The sequence below is a fragment of the Canis aureus genome, chromosome 14 (genome assembly GCF_053574225.1).
Source record: "Canis aureus isolate CA01 chromosome 14, VMU_Caureus_v.1.0, whole genome shotgun sequence".
NCBI classification, from domain to species: domain Eukaryota; kingdom Metazoa; phylum Chordata; class Mammalia; order Carnivora; family Canidae; genus Canis; species Canis aureus.
Genome location: NC_135624.1, coordinates 26,568,038 through 26,593,803, shown reverse-complemented (window position 1 = coordinate 26,593,803; position 25,766 = coordinate 26,568,038). Strand labels below are relative to the sequence as shown.

The window sequence follows — 25,766 nt, the reverse complement described above, 5'->3', positions numbered from 1 at the left end:
AACCTTAGATACTTGAAAGAATAAATATGACATACGTGGTTAAGATCCAGTTCCAGAGTCAGAAGGATCTGGGAATCGAATCCCAGCTCCACAGCTTACTAAACCATCCCAGGCACATTTCTAAACCTCCCTAAGCCTTAATTTCCTCCCCTGTGAGGATCATCTGAGCTCTTGCCTTAGCATAGTGCCTGACACGTGGCAATGGTCCATACCTCTTAGCTGTGGTGATGAAGTATGTTGTTAGTGGCGATGAATCAATACAACAATAATCCCAAAAGACAAATTTTAGCCATTGATATTTATAATCCACAAGAAGAAATATACCCAAGGCATAGTAGGTGCTAAATTAATGCATATTGAAGGAGAGAGGCGGAGAGAGGGAGGGAGTGGGTGGGGAGAGGGCACTGAACGGGGAGTCAGAAGCCGGCTTCACATCTGCCGTCACTAACAGTGTGACTTTGGGCAAATTCCTTTCTCAGTCTCAATGTGCTCCTTTTTAGTAAGGAAGGGCCTGGAAGCTGTCTCCAGTGCCTGCTGGATCCCCTCCGGCAGAGAGGAGCCCTCCGGCCCCCATCACTTCTGCTGTGTTCCCTCATCTCCTGCAGGGGGTGCTGCTGAGTTAAGAAGGAAACCTGTTTTTCTGCAGCCTGGTTCCCAGCTGCCAAGTTTCTGTATTAACAGCAGAAAGGGAATTAGGGAAATCACTTACTTGTTGCTGAAAATGCCTGACTGACTCGTTTACTAACGAGTCATTCCATTTCCTTTCTTGCACTTGGCCTCTCCCGATGCCATGAAAGCACCATGGGTGTGGGGAGGCAGCTGGCCCTGGATTCCAAGTCTATTCCTCTACATCCGGCCAGTGACCTTGGGCAAAGGCATTTGCCTTCCAAGAGGGGGCAGGGGCCCTTTGTAGTCTGCCCAATGAGGGTAAGAATACCACCACCCCGGGAACTTTGGGGGAAATTAATGAAATAGCGTTCGGCAGTTAAAGAGCCCTGTGTCTGGCACGTAGTGGGTATTCCAAAAAATGCTAGTTCCGTTTCCTTGCCCTCTTTTCATTCACCAGGGTCCATGGTCAGGGTTTGAGAAGACCTGAACAGGGAACGGTGATAGAGCCATGAGGAGGCAGCTTTCCGAAGGGGTTGCTGGAGGAGAGGACACGCCATCTGAGACAGGAAGGATGAGAGAAAAGGTGTCCCGGGGAAAAGAACCGGCAAGTGCAAAGGCCCTGCCCATCTCATCCAGCTTCCCCTCCCCCATCCCTTTCAAACTGACCCACAATCCAGTGGCTCTGTCCTCAGAGCCCTGAGGCACACCCGAGGACAGCAGTCATCTGCCCAGTTATATGAATTATGTACCAGGTCATGTCTTTTTGAAGACCCAGGAGCACATTTTATTCATGTCTGTCTTCCCAGAGCTTGGCACAACAAATGCCTTGATGAACAAATGAACCAATGGAAGTGCCGCATGCGTCTTCTTTCCAAGTCTCTTACCGGCTGTGCTTGTATACATGCATCCTGACTTTTAGCTGCCACCCATCTTTGCATATCTTGCACTTGGTACATTTATTGGGTGCCCAATGAACGCTTACTTTGTTCAACTCAAATTGCATTTTCATTTAGTGAGCACCTGCTGTGTGCCAGGCATTTTGGTGAGCGCTGGAGATGGAAAGATGCATGGAAGGCCCCTCCTAGAAGAGTAAAAGTACAGGGTCACATACTAAGTTCACATCTCATGACTAGGTGCTCTTGATATGTGCTCTTCCACTAATACCTCACAAAACCGTGCAACGTAGGGGCTCTGACTGCACCATTTCACAGGTGAGGGAATGAAGGAGGGAGACTCACACAGGGTGGCAGAGCCAGACTGAGAGCCAGGTGTCTGGTGCAAGAGCCCATGCCAGTCACCACTTTGTCGTGTACATGCAATTTAGACATGAGTTCAGTTTGGGAGAGCAAGTGAGTGGGGATGACAGCTGGGCAAGTGTCCCCAGAAGACAGTAGGCGTGAACCGGACCTTGAAAGACAGGAGGATTTCTCCAGATGGGATCACAGTGGCAGTGAGGAAGGCACAGAAGAGAGGGAAAAGGAAATGTTCTAGACGGAGGGAAGAAATGTAGCAGCCCAAGGAAAAGACGGCGACAAGGAAGTGACACAGAGCCGGTCCAGGAAACACAGGCTGCTCTTCCTCTCTGGAAAGTCAAGAGCTGAATCTAAAGCAGGCCTCTAGAATAGCATTTTCTAGAGACAAAGTGTCTCCCATAGGAATTTCCACCCTCTTTTAGCCGCTGACCTGTGTGACTTGCCCGCTTGTAGTCTGGTCCCAAACACGTAGTCACCATGCACTAAATGGTGTGCCTGGCACCAACCACCGGAACTCCCACTCTCAGTGGAACACCTGAGGTTCGAACCTCTCTGGGCTTACACATCAACTCCAGTGTTCAAATGTCACCTTGCACAAGTCATTTCTCTGTGACCAGTTTCCTCGTCTGTTAAGTGAGAAGAGCGATCCTGTAAGACCATCATCTTAAATGAGTTCGAGCATGTAAAGGGCTTAGGACACAGCCTGGCAAAGAGTAAGCGCTGAGTAGACGTTGGATACCACCCGTGTGCCCTGCTGTCGAGGACACCCTCCTCATGTGATGCTTATGAAGCGCCAGGCACTGGGCTAGAGGCAGAAGGTTCAGTGATGAGTAAGACCAAGCCCCAGCCCTCCGGTGGGTCAGTCTAGAAAGAGTGAGGCTTACAAAAGAAGGGATTACGGCAGGGGGAAATAAATTAATAATAAGGAAGCGCTAGTGTCTGTGGTGGGATTTCTGGGTGCCCGGTACCATGGAAAGTTAGCATATATCCTACCCTCCACCACCACCCCCAGAGCTTTAGGGAGATGCCCTAGGTTCTAGGTTCTACTTAAGAAACCAAGGTCCCTCAGGAAGGGATGCAGCTGGTGTCCTGGTTCAAACCAGAGGCCGTACTTCTACACTTCTACCGCGGTGTGCAGAGGAGGAACGCGGCACAAGGAGGAACAAGCTCGTGCTCCGGTGGGTGAATGAGGAGGCCACGCAGAGGACATGATATTTAAAGGGTCTGTGATTTGGGACACCCGGGTGGTTCAGTTGGTTAAGCACCTGCCTTCGGCTCAGGTCATGATCCCGGGGTCCTGGGATTGAGTCCCACGGCGGGCTCCCTACTCAGCAAGGAGTCTGCTTCTCCCTCTCCCTCTGTTAAATAAATAAATTAAATATATATATTTTTTTAATTTTAAATAAAGGATCTGTGATTTAAAGGATGCTGGCAGCACAGGATGCGAGGTCTAGTGGTGGGAATGGTACCGTCATTTATAGAGAACAACGAAAAGTTGTCATGCCAGAAGCAGAGGGCAAGCGTGGGAGCTCCGGCGGGAAAGAGGCCTTGAACGCCGACCTATGGCATTCAGACTTGTTGCTGGAAAAGCCAGAATCGCTGAAGCTTCTAATCAGGGAGATGCTGAGCAAAAAAACAGCACCCCCCACCCCCACTCCTCTGATGCCCCCACCCCCGGCCCCCAGGAACTGGGGCCAAGGCAGGATCCACAGTCTTCTAATTAACACACCCCGTCAAGGAGCCTGTCCAGCCTCCATATGGTGCATAAATAATTTACAGTGACGGAGCGTGTTTATGTGGGATGGCAGCCAGCCGCCTTGCTCCTTCAGCCCCAGTGCTTCCTCTCGCTCGACTGGCAGCGAGGTCCCCCTGGACCCAGGGGGAGGAGGCCCGGGAGCACCCAAAGACTCCCTCCAGCATGACCCGCCCCTGGGGAGGCAGAGATTTCCCAGTCCAGGAAGGCTGCAGAGCACCCCCGGCCTTGGTTCCCAGGGAAATCACGTCCAAGCCGCTGAGGCCTGATGGGGCCTTGTGTGTTCTCAGCACATTTCTCAGAAACAAGCCAGAGAGGTCTGACGTGGCCTAGGGGACAGGGCTGAGGGCAGGACCCAGACGGGAGAGGCGGGGTGGCGGGGGCCTGGCCGGCAGGGCTGCTGCCTGAGGCTGCGGTGGGGGTTCCAGCTCGGTCCCCAGCTGCTTCAGCAGCTGCAGCCACTGCACCCTATCACCCTGCCCACGCGGGTCCCAGAGCACCCTTCGGCCTGTGCACCGGCTCTCCCTCCGTGCCAAAATTCAGTCTACCAGATGCAATAATCACAAAGGTGATCGCGATTCATAAGAAAAAAATAGACTTTTATCTCCCTCTTCGCTGTTCCTGGCACAGACCTCCTAAAACCCTTGGAATTTCCTAAGTGAGGGGGTGAGCGAGGTGTCCTTTGTTATGTTAACTGAGGTAACTTTTGGAAAGCCCCTAAGTCACCTAAGGCTGAGGGCTGGCTGCCAGGGTTGGAAACTTCAGCTCCACCCTCTGACCTCCTGAGAGAAGAACAGGCCTGGAGGTTGCCTTCTGTGGCCAATGGCCAATGATTGAATCGATTGTGCCTATATAATGAAGCCTCCATAAAAAACCCAAAAAGAAGGGTGTGGGACAGCTTCCAGATTGGTCAACCACAACACTTGACACACTGCTGGCCCCCAAACCCATGCGGACACAATTTCCTGCATTTGGGACCTCGCCCTATGTATCTCTTCATCTGCCCGTTAATTCATATCCTTTAATATCCTTCGTGATGAACCAGCAAGCTGATGGATAACCTGGTTTCCTGAGTCGTGTGAGCTGCCCTAGCAAATTTATGGAACCCGAGGAGGGGATTATGGGAACCTCTGATTTATCACCAGCCGGTCAGAAGCACAGAGACAACCTGGCCTTGTGACGGACACCTGAAGTGGAGACAGTCTTAGGTACTCAGCCCCTTGGTCTGTGCAGTCAGATGCCACCTCAGGTAGCAGTAGACAGTATGAGAATTTAGATTCTAGGACACCCTGGTGTCGCAGAGAATTGCTTGATGGTGTCGGAAAGTACCACACATCCAAACTGGTGTCAGAATCCTAGTGATGAAAGCAAAGTGATCTCCAGTTTTAAATCCTCCTATAATAATCCATACCAAAGTCATGGGACTTGGGCACTGGGACACCACAACTCACCATTTGTATCTAACTGGTGAGATGTTGTGAATCCAAGTGGCCATGGCAGCGACTTCAGGACAAGTAGAAAAATGCCTTTTGCTCAGATCTCGGCCGAAAAGGAAATGGTTAAATTGGATAAAGGATTTCCATCGGATAGGATTAGGAAGAGAGCTCCCAGAGTTTACCTATCTAGGCTTGGATTTTACTAAACTCTTGCTGCAACTATGAATTATCTTGTTAAATATAATAACTTGTAATATTGAGCAACAGAAATACTTGGCAGGGGCTTAATGTTACAGGCAAGCAAACACACACACACACACACACACACACACCAATTCTCATTATTCATGGTAATTGTGTTCTATAAAGTTGCCCTGAACACTGAATTAGTGAATGCTGTATCATCGCTCCTAGGCGAGATGGAAGGTTAGGGTCTGGGGGCCTCTGGCCACAACATTTTCATCAACTCATCAATACATAACCTTGTGTTGTGTGTGTGTGTCTCTGTTTAAAGGCATCTTATTCAATACATATTGCTGATTTATCAGCCCTGAACTCGTGGCCAACAGCACTGTTATCTCACGATCTAAATGAAGCTTATCTCACACACCTGTTTTCTCCAGAAGGCACATCCCTGCCCCTGTGCCCAGGCACACAGCACCAAAGGCAGTGGCTGGGGAGCCATTTTAAACAGTGAAATCACGGGAGGGGGAAGGCACCAAGATACTCAAAACATGGTACTGACAGGTTACAAAATGGACCCTTGTTGACAGGACAGGAGCTGAAACGAGAAGTCAGAGCATCATCCCACCCGGAACGTGTCAGGGGAGTCAAATTTTGTCACCGCTCTGCGTGTGTCCTTGAATGGTTAAAAGGGCCACCGAGTATTGATTTGGAGGTTACAAGCAAATATTAGCCAACAGGGGCAAATTTACAAATGCAGAAACCACAAATAATGAGGTTCCACTATGTGCACGTGTGTGTACATATGTACCTACTGCACGTACATATAATACCGTGTGTGTGTGTGTGTGTGTGTGTGTGTGTGTGTGTATGATACTTGACTGTGGTCCCCCGGGAGGCCAGCCACCCGAGCTCCCTCCACTGGGCTCCCCAGGAGATGGGGAACTGCCACGGCTATGCTTGGCAGCTCCGGGATGCCAGAGCGGGAACGTCCCCCTGAGCCGCGCTAACGCCACACCTCATGCAGTAAGCACTGAGCGGAAGCCTTCTCTGTGGACCACTGCAAACAGCCTACACTGCCCTCTGCCCGGAAGTCATCCCCTCCCATGACCTCCTGGTTAGGGACAACTGAGGCCCACAGGCCCACCCAGCACCGCTCTCCTTGGAGCCCCTCCTGACTTGCACACAGGCAGTGACCCACTCCCTCCTCGGCGTGTCCCCCGCATATCCTGTGGGGTAATGGGGTTCCCTGTAGAGCCTGTTTCCTCACCTAGACTGTTAGACCCAAAAGGCAGGACGCCTGCCTTGTGTGCAACTTTATACTCCTAGCTCCCCACCACAGTGCTCCGTGAGCAGGAGCTGTTGAGTTTTCTCAAATCACAGATGGCAGGAGCGGCAGGAACATTCCCGATCAGCCACCCCAGGACACTCAAAGTGGGGGGATGGGATGGGGGGTCTATGACCAATTGGCAGCGACAGCCTCACCAGGGAGCTGGTTAGAAATGCAGATTCCAGGGCCCCTCCCCAGACCTTCAGAAACGGAATTCCAGAGACAGGGCCCAGCAATCTGTACTGTAACAAGTCTTCCAGAATATTCTTATGCCTACTAAATTTGAGAAGCTATGAATCTGTTCTACTCCTCCATCCCCATGGAGACTTGGTGAAGGAAGTTGTTTCCCCCTAAATCAGACATTTGGCTAAGGGCATCTCAGGGGGAGGAGGCCAGCAGGTGCCCTCGCTGAAAGCAGCCTTTCGAGGTGCTTCTCAAGACAAGCATGGTTCTCCCTTTGGTTCTCATTCACGGGCCTTCTCTTCTCTGCTCCTCTCTCGTCCACTCTTCCTCCTCCTCCTCCTTTCTCTCTCTCTGTCCTTCCCCACTTCTCTGATGCTCCCTTCTCTCTCTCATCCGGGGGAAATAGCTCATACTCTCTCGGCCCCTATTTGACTTGCATGTCACAGAAATGACCCTGCCTCCCCTGGCCAGCTCAGGTCAATCCCGAGGACACGTTACTTCCAAGGGGATGTTTTTGTGATGGTTGGAGAAAGGGACGGGGAAATTAAAGCAGTCCACCCAGAGGGCAGGAGTTATCTTGAAGCTCTTCCTGCATCCAGTTGTCATCCCTGTTTTCCCCCACCAACCCTCACAGCACCCCCCTGGCACCCCCCTTGGCACCCCACCACCCCCCTCCTTCAGCTGTGACTACAAGGTTTGTTTTTCTCTGCAGTGGGCTCTGGGTTAGACATACAGGCAACTAGGTGAACGTTCTGGGAGGCCCGTTAGGGTTTCTCAGAATGAGTCATTTTTTCAAAAATAACAAAACCTCTCGACATCACTTGATTTCAGCATTCTCGCCAGGCTCTTGTAACCTCTTTTGCAATTGCATTCCAAGCACGCCTGACTTCGTTCTCAGGCCTGATGGCAAGTCCTCCCTCCCTGCAGGACTTTGCTGATAGACAAAGAAACCAGGCTCAAGATCTGCAGGTCCTGGTCCAGAGCACATTTAGTGCAGATGACGGGAGGAAAGTATATGGAGACTCTGGAGGGCAGTGGGCAAGGGGGGCATGAGGTCGGAGAGGCTGTCCTGGCTTCTGACCTCCAGTCACTCTCTGGAATTTGACAAAGCACCCCACTACACTGCCTTCATCATCCTAATTAGGGCCGGCTAAGAATCCCAAGAGAAATCACTACCATTTTTTTAAACACGTCACAGTTGTACAAAGCACACTTCACTTCCATCTCCTGGTGTACAGAGGGGGACAAATGAAGCTCCCGGAGGCTTGGAGAAATTGAATGTCTTGCCCCCGTTCTTACCACGATGATGCTTATTGGGCCAGGCACTTTGCCAGCCGTATCTCCGGGGTATACATTTTATTCGTAGGTGCCAACAGGAAGGGTATTAGTCTCCCCATTTTCTAGATGGAGAAGCTGAGGCTCAGAAAGGTTAACTAGCTTGCTCAAGATCACACAGTGAGGGGCAGCACTGGAAACTGAGCCCAAGTGTGCATGGCTTCAGTGCTTACATCTTCCAACGCATCCTATGCAAATACCGCTCTCAGAGCACCGTGCACCTTTCTCCACTGGCACTTATATCATGGATTTTTTTTCTTTTCCTTTTCTTCAGAGAGAGAGAGAGAGCACACGTGCAAGTGGGGATGGGGGAAGAGGGGCAGAAAGAAAGAGAGAATCAAGCAGATTCCATACCCAGGACAGAGCCCAACCCAGGGTCTCTGAGACCATGACCTGACTCAAAATCAAAAGTCAGACACTTAACCGACTGAGCCACCCAGCTGTCTGTTCGCATCATGGGTTTTCATTGACACTTGAAGTATCTTTGACCTGTGAGCCCTTTAAAGCAAGGAGAATGAGTTGCTCATTTCTGTACACTAGGGCACAGCTCACTCGTTGACATACACACACAAACACTGTTGGTTAAAGGCGGGGTGAACTCCACCTCTGGCCCTCAGACCACAAACCTGGATGTGTCCCCTCGACACACTGCCGCTCCCATTCCAGAGCCATCAGAACTTGTGGTACCCGAGGAAGCCACATCTAAACTTGACTGCTGTACTTCCTGGCCATGGTGAAGACACCTCATCAATCTGGGTTCCAGCTTTCTCATTGATACAAACATGCTGCCGGACAGGAGATGCTCAGAGGGCACCCTGGGCTCTCACAGAGGATGGTTCTGAAGGGATGTCGAGTTTTCTCAAGAAGACAGGGTCTAGGGCAGCCCCGGTGGCTCAGTGGTTTAGCGCCGCCTGCAGCCTGGGGTGTGATCCTGGGGACCCGGGATCGAGTCCCACATCGGGCTCCCTGCATGGAGCCTGCTTCTCCCTCTGCCTGTTCCTCTGTCCCTCTCTCTCACTGTGTCTCTATGAATAAATAAAATCTTTTTTAAAAAAAAGATTAGGGATCCCTGGGTGGTGCAGCAGTTTGGCTCCTGCCTTTGGCCCAGGGCGCGATCCTGGAGACCCGGGATCGAATCCCACGTCAGGCTCCCGGTGCATGGAGCCTGCTTCTCCCTCTGCCTGTGTCTCTGCCTCATTCTCTCTCTCTCTCTGTGACTATCACAAATAAATAAAAATTTAAAAAAAAATAAAATAAAAATAAATAAATAAATAAAAATATTTAAAAAAAGAAGAAGAAGACAGGGTCTAGCACATATGTTGATTATAATAGTTTTTTTGCAGAAAAAAAAAAAAGAAAAGGTGGAGTAAAACTCCACAGAGTTTGTAACATTAGCCCAATGGTATTCTTTACATTTGCTTTTGTCTCTGTAAGATCTTTGCACAAAGGAGAAGTGAAACCTCAGAAGACTCAATGCGATGTGACTAAAATCCTGTGTGAATGAGGTATAGCATGCCCACCCAGTATCATTATTGGTTTTTGCTTCCACTTTGAGACGTACGCTAGATGTCATTTTCCTACCGACTCCACCCCCTTGCTGTCACCTCCATCCCCAGGCTGAGCTGGGCTGGGTGACCCTTCGCCATGCTTACCTCTGGGCATGCATCACTTTGGACTGAAACTGCCTGCTTATTTACCTATCTGCCAGGAGACTGTGCACCTGTGCCCGTCGATTCCCAGCTCTCCTCTGCCCGATGGCTCTTCACATCTCCAGCATTTATCCATTGGGCAGCCCAGAGCTGCCACCCAAGAAATGTTTGATGATTGCACAATGTCACCAATTCCGTACTCCTGCAGGGTCCTTGGCTCATCTCAGGGCCCAGCCACACGCTTCCTCCACATGATAACCCTGAGGACTCGGCAGCGTTTCTCTCCTTACGCTCATTTTAAAGACGAAGATGCGAACTTATCCACCACCACACAGTCGGGAAGCAGTAGAGCCCACACTCAAATCGTAAAATCAGAGATAATGAGGTTTTGAGAAGACCTCAAAGGCCACCTGAAACAGAATTCTTCAACCTGTTTTTATTTTTATTTTTTTAAGATTTTCTATTTAGGATCCCTGGGTGGCGCAGCGGTTTAGCGCCTTTGGCCCAGGGCGCGATCCTGGAGACCCGGGATCGAATCCCACGTCGGGCTCCCGGTGCATGGAGCCTGCTTCTCCCTCTGCCTGTGTCTCTACCTCTCTCTCTCTCTCTGTGACTATCATAAATAAAAAAATAATAATAATAAAAAAAGATTTTTCTATTTATTCATGAGAGAGGGGCAGAGAAGCAGGCTCCCTGCAGGGAGGCTGATACGGAACTTGATCCCAGGACCCCGAGGTCACGACCTGAGCCTCAGGGAGATGCTCAGTCACTGAGCCACCCAGGTGTCCCTCTTCAACCTGTTTTTAGCAAAAGAATCTGTTTTTTCCTTCTTTCCCTAATGAAATCAAACTCAAAATCATAATATGAAAAGGACCTGCTCTTGATGAAGGAAAAGTAGAAAAACTGAACACCCACAAGCTCAGCTCCTCAACCTACCCTCAAGAGGGAAGGAAAGGGATCACGAGCACTGCTGGAGAACTATGGATCCAAACAAACATTCTAGAACATCTAGGTCTATGTTCAAATCCTTTGTCCATTCAACTATAGCACCCCACCTCCCTGACATTACCTCCCTCATTCAAAGGCTCCCTCTCCGTCATTTCTGTGTCAAGCATTGTGCTAAATGCTGTCAAAAATGCCAAATATGTCGAGATTAAGGTCCATGGATGCACTTTGGTCCCCAATCCTACCGTTTCCTGCCTGAGAACCTTGGGGAAGTCCCTTGATGGGTTCCTGCTCCTTGGCTGCTTCATCTGCAAAATGGCTCCATGGCTGAGGTTAAATTGGAGTCAACTGGCCCACGAACATTAACACTCTGTGCAGGACTCGACACCCACACATGCTCCCAACGCATGATGTCCTCTGCTGCCTCAGAGCTCTCCACTGTCCAATGCAGAAACCACTGGAAGGGCCTGAGATCACTTGTGTCAGGATGTGTCCTTTATTACCTTAATCACTGTGCCCTTATACTTACAGCAGTTTGCCTTATGTCACAAGGGAGTGGGTTTACGTTTATGACCCCATTCCTGTTGGGACGTTGATTTAAGGATGAAAAAAAAGGGGGGTTGACTTCATCTCGAACATCCAGAAAGCCAGCTTACAGATGGGAGACTTAGGGGGCCAACGTGGTGCGGAAGCACCTGAGCGTCAGGAAATCAGGAGACAGGGACACCTGGGTGGCTCAGCAGTTGAGCGTCTGCCTTCGACTCAGGGCGTGATCCTGGGGTCCCAGGATCGAGTCCCACATCGGCCTCCCTGCATGGAGCCTGCTTCTCCCTCTGCCTGTGTCTCTGCCTCGTTCTCTGTGCCTAGTGAATAAATAAATAAAATCTTAAAAAAAAAAAAAAAAAAAAAAGGAAACCAGGAGACTGATGAGCAGAGAGCTGAGGAGGAGGAGGAGGAGGAAGAGGAGGAGGGAGAGGAGGAGCACAGGTAAGGCGGGGGCGAGAGGACACCCACTGCCTCTAGGCACCCTCTGCTCTCCCCACCTCTGGTCGCTATCTTTCTGGAGGTGACGACAGGTGCCTCGGTGGTATAAATTCTCCTACCAGGTTGGAAGCCTCCCAGATTCCCTGCAGGACTCGCAGGGGGGCGGAGGGGGGGGGAGGCGACAAAGATGCCACAGGCAGAAGCCTCCAGGAGTGGCTCTTCCCCTCTGCATCCTGCGTCTTCGGCTTGATCTGAACGCAGTGGCTGCCTGGCGGTGGCTGCTTCTGCAAGAACCTCTGGTCCCAACGTCGGAGCGGACTGTTCTCTCGAACAACAGGTGCTCCGATCTTCCAACAGGTGCACTGTGCACCTGCTCCTTTCGCTATATGGCTTCCCTGCTTTTTCAATCTCGTGTCTTAGGGAAGAAGGCAGGCAGGGGCCCTTAGCCCACAGGTGCTGGGGGGCACAGAGCACCCAACAAGCACCTGAGGGTTGTCACTCTACCTCCAGCCCTCCTTCTAAAAGCCTCTCTTTCTAGAAACATCCAGTAACCTGAGCCCTCTAAGGGGGTGGGGGGAGAGTTGGAGGGCAGGAACACAATGACCCTTGCCTTGCAGACTCCCCGGTCAGCCAAAGGGCACTGGCAGGCCTGAGGCCTCGTGGCATGACGGCATTGCCTGGGGCAGCAGAACAGCAGGGCCCAGCCAGCGGCACCCTTGTGAGTTCTTGGACTGGCCTTCGGCCTCCAGCACACCCAAGCCTCTTGTCTTCCTTCTATGTGTGGGTCAAGGGAGGCAGGTTCCCCTGGGGTCATCCATTGCCTTTCCCTTTCTCTCGGTCCTGGGGCCCTCAGACTGAGGCCAAGTTCAGAGGTCTTGAGGCCAGAGTGGGAGGCACCTGATGCAAAGCAAGAGGCCAGGGTTCAGCATTAACTGAGGAGCCCGTTCAACATGCACACACACCCCGTGCTTTCCTTCAGGAAAGAGTGTTCAAGTGAGCAGGGCAGTGTGTTTGGGACAAGCTCTCTGGCTAACTCATGCTTGCTTCACCACAGAACATGGAGCCAAAGAAGGCACTTTGTTTTCCAAAGACAGACAGACAGACAGAGTCCTCGAGAGGACAAATGCTGGGCAGGGATGTCAGAGCGTACATCAAAGAAATTGGGCTCTGTGACTCTGTGGCTTAGGACCAGGGACTCTCCTGTCCGAGCTCAGTTCCCACCCTAGGACAATGCCACTGTTAAGTCCCTTCTAGCTGACACTCTGCTTCTACAGGGTGTAAGTCCAGCCTTGGTCCCCCAGAGCCGAGCAGGCCTCCAAAAGAACAATTCTTCGGAGCCCTTCTTTAATGGAACAAAGATCAAGCTTTCACGGTCCCACTCCAACACCTTGAGATTTCTCATTATCAAAGCAGGCATAGAAGACAGAGGAATAAAGAGGACAATGAGGGAAGGCAGGACAAGGGCAAGCGTGGTGGTCCTCAGTGCTCATTCCTTCACTCCTTCCTGCTGATTTCCATCTGCAGGGTTCCGAAGAAGCTGACTACCTCCCGCTCCAACAATGGGACCTTGGCTAAGCCCATCACTGAGGTCCATCTATCTGCAAACAGTGATTGGTCCAAGGCGGGAGTGAATTTCAGGGTATTTGATGAAAACATAGGAGAGAAATCATTTTCTGTAGCTTTCTGGATATCAACAAAGTACATAACCAAGGAAGTGCAAGAAGCCGCCTCACAACCAACAAGAGAACCAGCTTTAAATGACGTTGACATCATAGGAGGCCGAGTGAAGAAACAGAGAAAAACCAAGTTCTCAGAGGCATCTTTGAGCTGCTGGATCAAGCATGGGCTGAAGCACACATTCTAGACTTTTTTATTTATATAAACCAATAAATTTTCTTTATTATGTAGAGGTCAGCTTGAACTAGGTTTTACTACTTTCAACCAAAAGATTCCTGATCCTACCCTCTCTAGTTGTGAAACATGATATAATGATTTAGCTGTTTATGGTAATAAAGCTCCTTCCTAGGCCATGTCTCAGCTGCTATATCGAGCCAGGTGAGTGTTATTTACCTCGTTGAAGTCAGGTTGCCTGTGAAAGTGGTGAGCTTCCCATCTCTGGAAGCATTCAAGCAGAGGCTGACTGGCCCTCTCCAAACATTCTGAGTAGAGAAGAATAATAGCAGGTGCTAAATCTGTGCTAAGAATTCTACAGACAGGATCTCATTTACTTCTCCCACAATGCATGTGAGATACTCTGTGTGTTATCCCGGGACTCTAACTTCCTGTCTGCAGAGTTTTCGATTTATCGTCTGCTTCAACTCCACTCTCCTATCAGGTGTCTTCTTCGGACGAGCCCAGCAGCTGCACAGCCAGTCTCTCTCCCTCCAATCCATCCGGTGCCTGTTATCATCATGCTCAACCCAGCCCCAGAGGGACCTGTGCAAAATGCAAACGGGCAACAATCTCTCACGGCCCTGTTCACACCCTCAGGGGCTCCCCAGGGCCTCAAAATAAGCTCCCAGCCTTCACATAATATACTGAAGTGGCTCCAGTAAGTCCTTACATGGACTATCCTGCCTACACCAGAGAGACCACGGCCTCCTCTTCCCCGCCAGCTCATGGCACCAACGGAAGGCACCTGACCACAGAACAGCCAATCCATCACTGGAAAGGGGCCTCCCAAGTGACTGTGGTGTGTGGACCCCCCAGAACTCCCATATTGAAATCCTCACCCCCAGTGTGATGGCTTCTGGAAGTGGGGCCTTTGCTCTCTTGCCCTCCCTGACGTGGGAGAAAATGGCTGAGAACCAAAAAGCCCTTCACCAGACACCAGGTCTACTACTACCCTGATCTTAGACACCCCAGGCTCCGAACTGAGAAATGCATGCTTGCTGTTTAAGCCTCCAGTCCGAGGTCCTTTTGTTACAGCGGCCATAACTAAGACACCTGGCACGAGTACTTTGTCAATGGAGATGAAGGTGAGCACCCAGATCCATCAGACCCTCCGGGGGGGGCCAGTTCATCTGGGTACTCGCCTACCTCTCCCAACCTCCCTGGCAGTTAGGTGGGGCCATCTGGCTACTTCTGACCAATGGATTTGAAGAAAAGCAGCAAGAAGATTAAGAACTAGTGGGCCTCCTTTGTCCCTCTCTTCCCTTGCCATGAGAGACTCTGGAGGCCACATGCTCCAGGGGACACTTTGTGTAATTGTATAAAGCCACCAGGGCTTCAAGGACTATCTGTTAGCACAGCAGAGCCTAACCGATCCTAACCAATACGCCCTCTGGAATTTGACTGAAGATGCACAAGAGGGTATCATGGTAATGTCAAAGCTCTAGGTTGGCAACCAATGAGTTTTGCTGCAGAAGATGAAATAATTCAGTTACAAAAAGTAGGTTCGGGGTGCCTGGGTGGCCGAGTCAGTTAAGCATCTGCCTTTGGCTCAGGTCATGATCCTTGGGTCCTGGGATTGAGTCCCATATGGTGCTCTCTGCTCAGTGGGGAGCCTGCTTCTCCTTCTCCCCTTACTCCTCCCTACCCTAGCTCATGCTCTCTTGCTCTCTATCAAATAAATAAACAAATAAATAAACAAATAAATAAATAAAATCTTTTTAAAAAATTAGGTTCCATCCTGAACAATTATATGTTGTCAAAGTACTTCCAACCTCCATGAGGCCTGGCTGTCCCAAGGATCTCGTTCATCCTGCTATGCTTGTTATGGTATATGACTGGATCTCCAAGAAGCTTGGCCCTGATTCTGGAAGCTCTTTTATTCCCACATGTATCCTCACAATCACTTCATTAGTTGAAGTTACCTGAACGCCCCTGCAGCCCAAAGAGGCTGCCAACACACCGGACCTTTTTACAATCTGGCCCCTGCTGACTTTTCCAACCCTATCTCTTCCATATGCTTCCCAAGTCCCCCAGGCCCCAACCCCAAGCACCAGTCACCTTTGCCACAGTCATCCAGCCCTCTCATGCATCTAGGCTTTATAGTTCCTGCTTTAGCCAGGAACACTGCCTGGCTCTTCTGCTAATTAAAAGGCCGTTCATCCTTCAAACCCCCATTCAAAGCCACCGCTTTCATGAGGCTGCCACAGTTTCTCCAGCTAGAATGAATCACTTCCTTTCCTTCACTTCCATAGTAGTCAAACACCAAGTTGTTTTGTTTCATTTTGTTTTTACCTATAAGACAGGTATAATAATAATAATTCTTACTTTACAAGGTGGCTGAGAGAGCCAAAGGAAACAGTGTGTGAGAAAACCCATGGAAAAACGTAACAGACTATGTCAACACAAATCTGTATCGTGACTGCTCTTCCCTGCAGGAGCATGTTTCGTTCTGGTTGACATTGGTGGTTCGCTGTGTGCCTTCCTCTCTTCCTTGCATCTATGAGGATGGTGTTTGGGTTGCGTAAAGAAATTCTGCTTTCCTCAAGCACCCTCCCTATAAGAAAAAAGTGCAAAGGAAAGAAATAGATTGGGTAGCAATGAAGAGGCACATTTGGTTGCAAGTAAGGGAACTTCCCAACAAAGCAGTTTAAAGCATAAAGGATTCTGAGCGAGAAGTCCAAAGGGAAGCTGCTTCTTGATGTCACCAAGCAGGGCTGATATCTGCGCAGTGCTTTCATTTTTTAAAATATTTTATTTATTTATTCATGAGAGACACACACAGAGAGAGAGAGAGAGAGAGAGAGGCAGAGACACAGGCAGAAGGAGAAGCAGGCTCCATGCAGGGAGCCCGATGCGGGACTTGAACCGGGGAATCCGGGATCACGCCCTGGGCCGAAGACACACGCTCACCTGCTAAGCCACACAAGCGTCCCAAGTGCTTTTATACTTTTCCTCATGCCCACAAGGTTTCTGCCACAGCCCCAACCATCACGTCCACATCCCAGCAGGAAGGAGGAGAAAGGAGAGAGACCTGCAGCAGGTGGACACTCACATCTCATTGGCTAAGCCACATGGCCACCCTAACTGCAAGGGAGTTTGGGAGGGTAAGCTCTGAGCCTTCTGCTTCCTAGAATAGAGAAAGCACAGCCTGAAGAGCGTTGGAATGTGTGTTGAGTGAACTAACCTAGAGTACCTACCCCCCGGAAGCCCTCAGAAAGAAGGAAAAGCTGAGTAGCCAGATGGCAGGAACTAACAGGCAGTTACCATCAGGGTGCTGCTCCCTGAATCACTCAGCTCCTGCCACTTTTAGTTCTTGGGTCACAATTCATTTCCCAATGCCCCGTTTTCCAGTTTGAGACAAACAGCCACCCCTTGGAGGGGAGAATGCAGGAGACTTGACATGCAAGGCCCCAGTGTGGCATACAGTGAGGGAAGGGGGGACCCCGAAAAGGAAATGCAGGGTCTGTCTGGGCAGATGACAAACAGTCCTCTTACGTTTCCCCTATTAGGGTGTGAGCTCCCCGGAGGTACCGAATCCCCTGACTTTCCCATCTGTGAATCTGCCCCTCTTCCCAGCCAAATGATGTGCTCACCAAATCCACCCCAACTGGAGTGACTTCATCCTTCAGCCTGCAGCACCAGCTCATTTTCTCCTCTCTGCTCTGATCTGTGTGGTTGTTATCTTCGTCCTCCTAGAGATCACGGGTCGGGAAGCCGGACAGACCAGGGATGGAATTCCAGCCCCACGAACCCTCTCTCTGTGGCTTTGCTCCAGATACCTTACATCGCTATGCCTCAGTTTTCCTATCTGCAAAATAGGAAGTCAGTCAATCTCAGGAGGTTGCTATCAGAACTCAACCACGTGCTACATGGTGTAGGACACAAGGCAGGCGCTCCAACATCAAAGGCCCCGTAGCATTTTTTCTGTAGGAATTTGAAGCCGTGAGAGTGCGATGGATAGCTCCCTATATCCAACGCCCCAATAATTCCTGTTTGGATTCCTACCAATTGCAGGTTTGATACTCGAGGAGAGAGCAAAGTTCTAATCTTTCTAGCTCATCCTAAAAATAGTTAGATCTTCTCTGTACATTCTAACAGCTCAGCAATTCCCATCTAGGGAACTGGGAGATTGTGAAAGGCAATCTTACTAAACTGGGGTCAAATGTTTTTCTTTACCCCAGAGTAACTCACAGAAGATGCACATGAAGAGAAAGAGCTGGCCTGGGAGTAGGGGGGGTGTCTTCCCACCCAGGCTGGGGTCTGGCGTCCGGAGCCTCAAGGGTGAGAGGCAAATGGTATGTTATTCATCCTAGGAAAAGGGGTATTTTTCTCATATTTCTTCATTCAACCGTTCAAGTTATCTGGAAGACATTATTCCCAGCTCACAAACTGATAAATGCTGCAGAGACAGAAGTAATTAAATGTGCTTGCCCCTAGAAATCTCATGGTAAAGCTATTTGTGGAAATATTCAAGCATTCGATAATAATAATAAATTCTATTATTTTTATTGAGCAGTTATTAGGTGCCATCCACAGTTCCAAAGCTTTGCGCACATCGTTTCCTCTTCATCTTTACCTTAAATTAACCTCACGAGGTGATAACTTTATGCCCATTCTGCTGATGAAAACATACGGGTATACCAAGAGTGAAATAACTTATCTGGTCCCTGCAGAAACCATCAGGAAAGCTTTCCATCATCCCCCCCCCCTCCCCTCAGCACTGGGGGACATCTGACAGGTGAGCGGTCAGCAGTTGTCGTAGAAACAACAAAAGAACTCAAATCCAGTGCCATTTGCTGCTGGCAAGCTAATAACACCCCCTGGACGAATTCTTCTCCATGTTTAAGCTGCTGTCTCCCTGAGAAGTTCTTTCCCACCAACTTCTCTGTGTAGCTACAACCTATTTGTCTTTCAAAGTCCAGCTGCACCGCTGCTCCATCAAGAGAACTTTCCAGAATCCGCCCCCCCTCCCACACCACCTAGCTATGATCTCTCAAACTTCTGTTTGGCCATCTCTGTTGACCCTTGGGTTCTGCCAAAAGTTATAATGGGCTGTGTCTTTGGCTTATTGGTTTAATAAGTTCTCCTCCAAAGCAGAGATGATGCTTTGGTCAACTTTCTATCTCCAGGTCCTGGAGTTCATGTGTGGATTAAAGGGGTACTAAACCCCTAGTGCCTGGCTCATAGCAAGCCTTAGTGGGTGCTCGGCAACTACGGACAGAATGGAATTGAATGTGGAAGTTAACAAAATGGCAGTGTGAAGAGAAACTCTTGAGTCCCAGAGTGGAAGCACGTTGACGAGATGTCAGCAGGTGCTTCGAAGAAAGACCAACAGGTTAGACAACCAGACCTTCTAAGATTTAACAATTAGACTTCCCTTCAACTTAACTAGCTGTGTCCTCTCAAGCAAGATTCCCCAGTTGCCGGATTCCCCAGTTGTCATCCAGAGTAGATGAAAAACAGAAGTCATATTATTATCTTGTGCAACTTTTGGGGAAAACCACAGCTTTGACTCTTATGGCTTCCACACCCTCTTCTGTCCTTCTCTCCCCATTCAACTTTTTCCTCCCATCCACAGGGAAGGCCAAATGTGCCTTGCTTTACAACTTATTTCATAAAAATCCAGGTTTACCAAGAGTATAAATCAGTTAGGAGTAATGATTTACTTTACCAGAAATCATTTACTTAAAAAAAAAAAGACTCTTTAATTGGCAAATTACCAACATGGAACATTGAAAGTGCACTTTAATTTTCAGAGACTCAATACATAAGTTTGTTTTTCCCAGAACACATGTCAGGTGCACTACAAAGTCAGTGAGGTGGAGTGAAGATGGAATATTTGGGGAGAAACTGAATAGGGAGGGCTACTGAGAATGTAGAACTTGACTCCTCCCCCAAAAAACCATCTGCAATGCCTCCTGAGCTGATTTTCACAAACTATGGGCCTTGAGCTGATCCACCAGAAGTAAAGAGTCCTCATAATTAAGAGTTTAACAAGTATACTTGCTCTGTCCTGCCTTTAAAGATCCTGGTTATTTAAGACTGTGAGGAATCCAGAAGTAAAGCAAGCTTGTTTCATTTTATATAATCCTATTATTACAGAATTTCTAAAAACAGACTATAGAATTCCTTTCCAGAGGAGGTGAGCTTGAGAAAGACTAAATAAAGTGAAGTGGGTAAGAGCCTGGTGTCTGCGGCCAGACAGCCTGGGTCTGGATCCCAGCAGTGCCCCTCACTCTCTGTGTGACATAAGCCACTCTACCCATGCTCTGTGCTTTCATTTCCTCATCTGGAAAATGTGGATGATAAGAGGACCTACCTCAATAGGGTGGATGTGAGAACTTAAAATACATAAAATCCTTGGAACGGATCTCTATATACAGTAGGGGCCCAATAAATATCCATTATTTCGAAGGTAAGGTTCACATATTATCCAACAGCACGAAGACTCGGTTATTAAACATCTCAGAACATTCTTCTTGATTAGCCCCAAATTTCTGGGGGACAGTAAAATATAATCTAACTATACTAGGAAAAACCAGACAAGAAAAGATGGGGTGTAAGGAAGACATGACCAGATCTAGGTAGTGATTCATGATGACCCCAAAACAGTGGAGAAGAGAATGGAAGTGGTCCAAGGCTCTTGGTTTCTAGCACGGCCGGTGCAGGAGAACCCCTGAGGGCGAAGCCCAGTCACACCTGGCGCATGCTTGGGGTCTGAGACAAGACACCTTACCTCTCCATGCCTGCGAATAAGAACAGCACCAACCTTTTAGAATTCTTGTGAGGATTACATGAACAATTAGGTGAACTGTGTCCAGCTTCTAGCAAGTACAGTTTAGCCCTGATCATTCTAGTCTTACAACAGTGATGTCTGTGTTTTTGCTTTTAGTTTAGTTTTTTTTTTTTTTTAAGTTTAGTTTAGTTTTGGGTTGTTTTGTTTTGTTTTGTTTTTGTTTTGTTTTGTCTTTTTGGTTTAGTTCAGATTTTGTTTTTGTGGAAACACACAGCCTCACCAGCTCTTAGAGTTTGAAAAGGGTCCACAGGAATATCTTTATTTTGCTGACAAAGAAACAAGGCCCGGGTGGGGGAAAAAGTCCTTTTCCTTAGGTCGCATGGCAAGTGAGAGGTGCAAGGAAGGAACAAACTTCACTCTGTGAGGTGCAGAAAAAAATGGGTGACCCTTCTCTGACTGCACCCTTCTCTGATTGCACAGGCACCCAGGGAGGAAGTGGGTCCCTAGACAGAGGCATGGGAATGGCAGGAAGTGGGCAGGCATTCCCATTTCCGGAGAGCAGAGGACAGCCAGCCGGTGGGAAAAATGATCCCAAATCAAACGACCCCATGAACACTGCTGATGCTGGTCACGGCGGTGCAAGATGCCTGTCCATGAGCAAATGGGGAAAAAAATAACTGTGATTGGCTCATGCACCTTGCAGTCCTGCCCCTGAAGCACATCCATCATCAACAGCTCGCCTGATTTTATCCTATGGTAGGTGCTGCTCTCCTTATTTTTAAAGACTTTTCAGAGAAGGTAAGTAGCTCGGTGAGGACCCAAAGGCAGTGATGCCTGACTCCCACTGCTGACCCAGTGCCACCCACCCCACATGTGGGAGACCTTAGCTCTAATACTCGGATTTAACACAGATTTGAACAGTCTTCCAAGCCGCAGGACAGTCCTCCTGCGATGTCCCTGCAGCTTGTGTCTCCATCTCACCCCCTCTGAGGGACCTTCTCTGACCAGCCTGTCCATTGAGCCCTCCCAGCTTCTCTGGGCTCCTCTAAAGCTTGCTGTCCATGTCCTCATGGGCACCTGTTCCAGAAAGGCTCAGCGTCTGTCTCATCCTCTCATGGTTCAAACTGCGGTTTACGTAGCAGTCCCTATGCGCCTACGGTGTGCCCGGCTCCGTGTCAGATAACTTCCACACTCAGACTCCCGTGATCCCTACAACCAGGCAAGGGTGCAGTGTCTGTGGTCCTCCTATTGCCAAGGAGAGGACAGAGGCTCTGAGGCCTGATATAAGGGGCCGTATGTGTTTTCTCTTGTGGCCGTTAGAAAGTGCCACAACCTCAGTAGCTTACAGGACATAAATTCTATTATTTTATCATTTTGTAGATCAAAAAGTCTGACCCGGCTCTTTTTATTTTTTTTTTAATTTTTATTTTTGGCATTTATTCTATGCAGAATTTACTACCGGGCCATAAGTTTTTGTTTCTTCAGTTTCTTCTGAGATATCTTTTTCTTCTGTGTAACCTCCTCTTCTGGTTTAGGAACAATCTGCTCTTCTTCAGTAAGAATCATCTCGATGTGGCAGGGAGAGCTCATGTATGGATTAATCCGGCCATGAGCCCTATAGGTTCTATGTCGCATCTTGGGGGCTTTGACCACCTGGATGTGCTCAGTGACCAGAGAATCTACATCTAAACCCTTAAGTTCAGCATTACTCTCCGCATTTTTAAGCATGTGTAGTAAAAATTTAGCACTCTTCTTGGGCCACTGACCCTGTGTCCAGCCCCACTGTTTGGCCTGCGCACACCTACCAACTCCACCATTGTAGCGATGGAATGGCACACACTGCTTCTGCAAAGGGACATCTTTCAGATACTTGGTGGCTCTTCGGATATGCATACCCTTGATGGCCCGTGCAGTTTCACGCATGTTCTTAAAGTGAACACGAAGATTTGGACCTCTCGACTTGCGTGATTTTGTAGGGTTTTCTGGGTCCAGCGAGTAGCGAACCATCTCCAGAGGTCACCTCAAGCCGCTCAGGGGAAGAGCAACCCGGATCTCATGAGGTTAAATTCGAGGTGTCAGCAGAGCTGCAATCCTTTCTGGAGGCTCCGAGGGAGAATCCGTCTTCTCACCCTTTTCCAGCTGCTTGTGGCTTTCCCATTCCTTGGCTCATGGCCCCTTCCTCCAGTTCCAAAGCCAGATCCTTCTCACATTGCACGTCTCTGATCCTTCTTCTCTCTTGACAGCTCTCCCTCCAACCACAGCCGGGAAAGGTCTTTCACTTTTAAGAGCTCATATGGTGAGATTGGGCCCATCAGGATAATCCAGGGTAGTCTCCTCATCTCAAATGTCATAGTCTTGATCGTGTCTGCAATCCTGTCCCTTTCCCCACGTAGGGTAATACCCTCACAGGTTCCAGGGATTTAAGGGTGGGCGTCTTGGCAGGCCTTCCTCCTGGTGGCCACCTTTGCCTGGGACCCCATCGCTAACGGGTACAGGAGCCCGATCCCTGCCAGCCCTAGCTCATTTCCATCAGGCATTCACTCCTGGCTCTATTCCATTCTCCCAAGAGTGACACCAAGTCAGCAAAGTTTATGCATGCAACTGAACACCTTCACTAATTAACTGAATAATTAACTAATCCATGTAAGAAGAGTCTGACCAAGTCAGGCTACTCCGTAGAATAATAAACAGAGGAGATCGATGGAAAGAGCACAGACTTTGAAGCTATGAAGCATTGGATTCAAGCTCTGGTTCTCCCATGAAGACACGATCTTGGGAAAATCACTCCACCTTTCTCCACCTGTACAGATGAGAATGGTAATCCTATAGGGTTGTGGGGGATTTAAATGATATAAAACCCCTTGCATTGTGCCTGACACCCAGGAAACATGGAATAGAAGCTATCATTACACAGGCTACTCCTACGCCATGACGCCCATTGGAAGCACAGACCACAGGGAAGGTGGATCGGCCCTCTGGATGTGATGAGCACTACTTCAGAGTCAACAAGAAAGACTTATGACGTGTGGCGGTCAAGGAGAATGGGAACCCGGGGTTTCATTGGCTTGAGGGTGGAGGAGCCTGGAATCTCATTGGACAAGGAGAATAGGGTTATGAGGTCACCTCAGCCCCAAGGGGGCACGTGGTACAGACCTGAGGTACATCCCTACCTTAGGCCCCAGATTTGAGGCTGTTCCTTTTCCCCAGGCCTGGATGTTTAGAATCGGGTGGGTAGGTTACCGCCTCAGTTAAGCATCTGAGTCTCTGTTTCTGCCTCCTTGAAATGGGATGATAGTCCCGTTTATCTATTCATTCTCTATGAGGATGATACAATCTTCACAACAGCCCTAAAAGGTAGATAGTGTGGTCCCCATTTTAGAAATGAGGAACTGAACCTCAGGCAAAAACCCTATTCCTATTAGCTTGCACAGCTGGTGGGGTCATGGTGCTGCTGCCGCCGCTGCTGCTGAAAACTATAGCAAGCAACTCCCCGTGTGGCCCTTGGGCAAATCCTATAAGCTGTCCTGTGTCTCGGATGTGCTAGTGGTGGCACTGGACTGGGCTTGATTGTCATCGCCGTGGCCCCTTTCAACAGCCAGAGTGATCCTTAAATCTTGATCACCCCTGTGCACTTCCCCATGCTTCCAGTTTCCCTCAGAGAAAATCCAAAGCCAACCCCTGAGGCCCTCAATGCCATACAAGACCAGCTCAGCCGCCTCGTTGGCCACAAGGCTCCAGCCTCCTCTTCTGGGATCCACCCATGAGCTCCCACCTCAGGGCCTTTGCTCTTGCTCTCCTGTCTGTCCAGTGCACTGTCCCCCCTACATCAGCAGGGACCCTGTCCTCGCCTCCTCCCAGTCTCTGCTCTAGCGTCACCTTCTCAGTGACACGCTCCTCCATGACCACCCTTTATAAGCACACTCTATGTCCTCATCCGGTTCGATTGCCCGTCTAAACAAGCACCCCCACCTGACCAATCAGGATGATGCATCACTTGGCTTATTGTCTTGTCTCTTTCCCCTGGAATATGAGCATTCGCTGCTGGAGCCTCACTGCCGAGAACGGGGCCAGGCACACAGTAGGCGCTCTGTGCATATATGTTGCACCAGAGAATGATCTCCTCAGCTCCTCTGCATCCCGGGCAGAGAAAGCAGCAAGCTGGGCAAAGTGGGAAGGGGAGCAGAGGGGGAGCAGAGCCATTCTGAAGGAGGAACAGCCCGGGCTGCTGACAGCTGTCCGTGGGTGCCCCTAGCAGGGCACAGCTGAGTGCATATGCTCATCTTCCCCCTTCTCCTCCCCAAAGTGCAAGAGCACCCCAGAGCCACCGAGAGCTGAGCCCAGCCCCAGAGCTGGCTAAGAGAACTGAAAGCCAAACCTAGAGTCTTCAGGGTTGAAGCAAACCCTCGAGTCTCGGTTTGCTGACCCGCTGCTTTATTTAGGACAAAAAAGATGAAACAAAGGAGGAGACGAGAAGTTCATCCCAAGGAAAGGAAACTTGGGCCTACCAGGGTATTGATGATAAGCAGAACAGTGGGTGTACACACCCTTATGGACTTATGGGTTTTACCCCAGAGGGTGCAAATGAAAACAGGGCCGCTCAGAGATGGGGGGCTGCTGCCGAAGCTCCTGGAACATGGGGAGGAGACACTGAAAGGGTGATGGGAAGAGTCCATGGAGGAGCAGAGCCAAAGAGACGAGCCTCTCTTGCCTACTGGTCCCTGCCAGGACCCTCCGTGGCTGAGCTCCACCAGAAGCCAGGACAAGGGAGCAGGGGACGCGGTCGGCAGGGTCAGCCGGCGGGGCACGGAGGCGGTCAGGGACGCACTCTGTGAACCGCGGAGAAGGGTCAGCCCTTGGCGGGGAGCAGGCCACAGACAAGGCCCTCGGTCCCTATTCACTGAAGGTTGCCAGGTGTCCCCAGCCCAACACTCAGCACCCTCTGCAAACTTCTCAGTCTCCAGTGCTCCCCACAAGCACCAAAGCCTTGGTATGCGTAGGAAAAGCTTTCATCAAAAATAAAATAAAAATAAAAATAAAAAATTTTAAAAAAGAAAAAGAAAAGCCTTCATCCACACATACACAAGCTCCTGTGCAACTCTCACACACACACACATGCAGCACATACACAACTCTCACACGTACACCGACACACTCACACGCGCACACACACCTATACATGCGTATATGCTCAGTCTCATGCACACATATGACACACACTCGTGCTCAGAGGCGCACCCTCACAGATACACATGAACATTCACACACCTGCGCACTCTCACACTGTCACACAACACGTATGCACCTTCACACACATGCACAGACATGCACATCTGTATGCATCCTCACACACAAGACACATCCACACCTCCACAAACAGACCCGCACAGCTGAGCGTGGGCTCATAGCCTGTGTTCACTACGTTCTCAGAACACCCCATGAGTAACCTCGCCCTTGTCTCTCTCTCCCCAGACTGGGAG

The 25,766-nt window shown here is 49.6% G+C and overlaps 1 long non-coding RNA gene and 1 pseudogene across 1 annotated transcript; both read right to left on the bottom strand.

Moving 5' to 3' along the window:
* Window positions 1–315: 315 nt before the first annotated feature.
* On the bottom strand, window positions 316–12,179 carry LOC144283304 (uncharacterized). Its single transcript, XR_013351747.1, has 3 exons — window positions 11,720–12,179; window positions 10,922–11,539; window positions 316–1,690 (listed from the first exon to the last, which is right to left on the bottom strand). It is a non-coding gene; the product is annotated as an uncharacterized LOC144283304 (long non-coding RNA).
* A 9,086-nt stretch (window positions 12,180–21,265) lies between these two features.
* Window positions 21,266–23,033, bottom strand: LOC144282871 (large ribosomal subunit protein uL22 pseudogene; annotated as a pseudogene).
* Window positions 23,034–25,766: the final 2,733 nt, after the last annotated feature.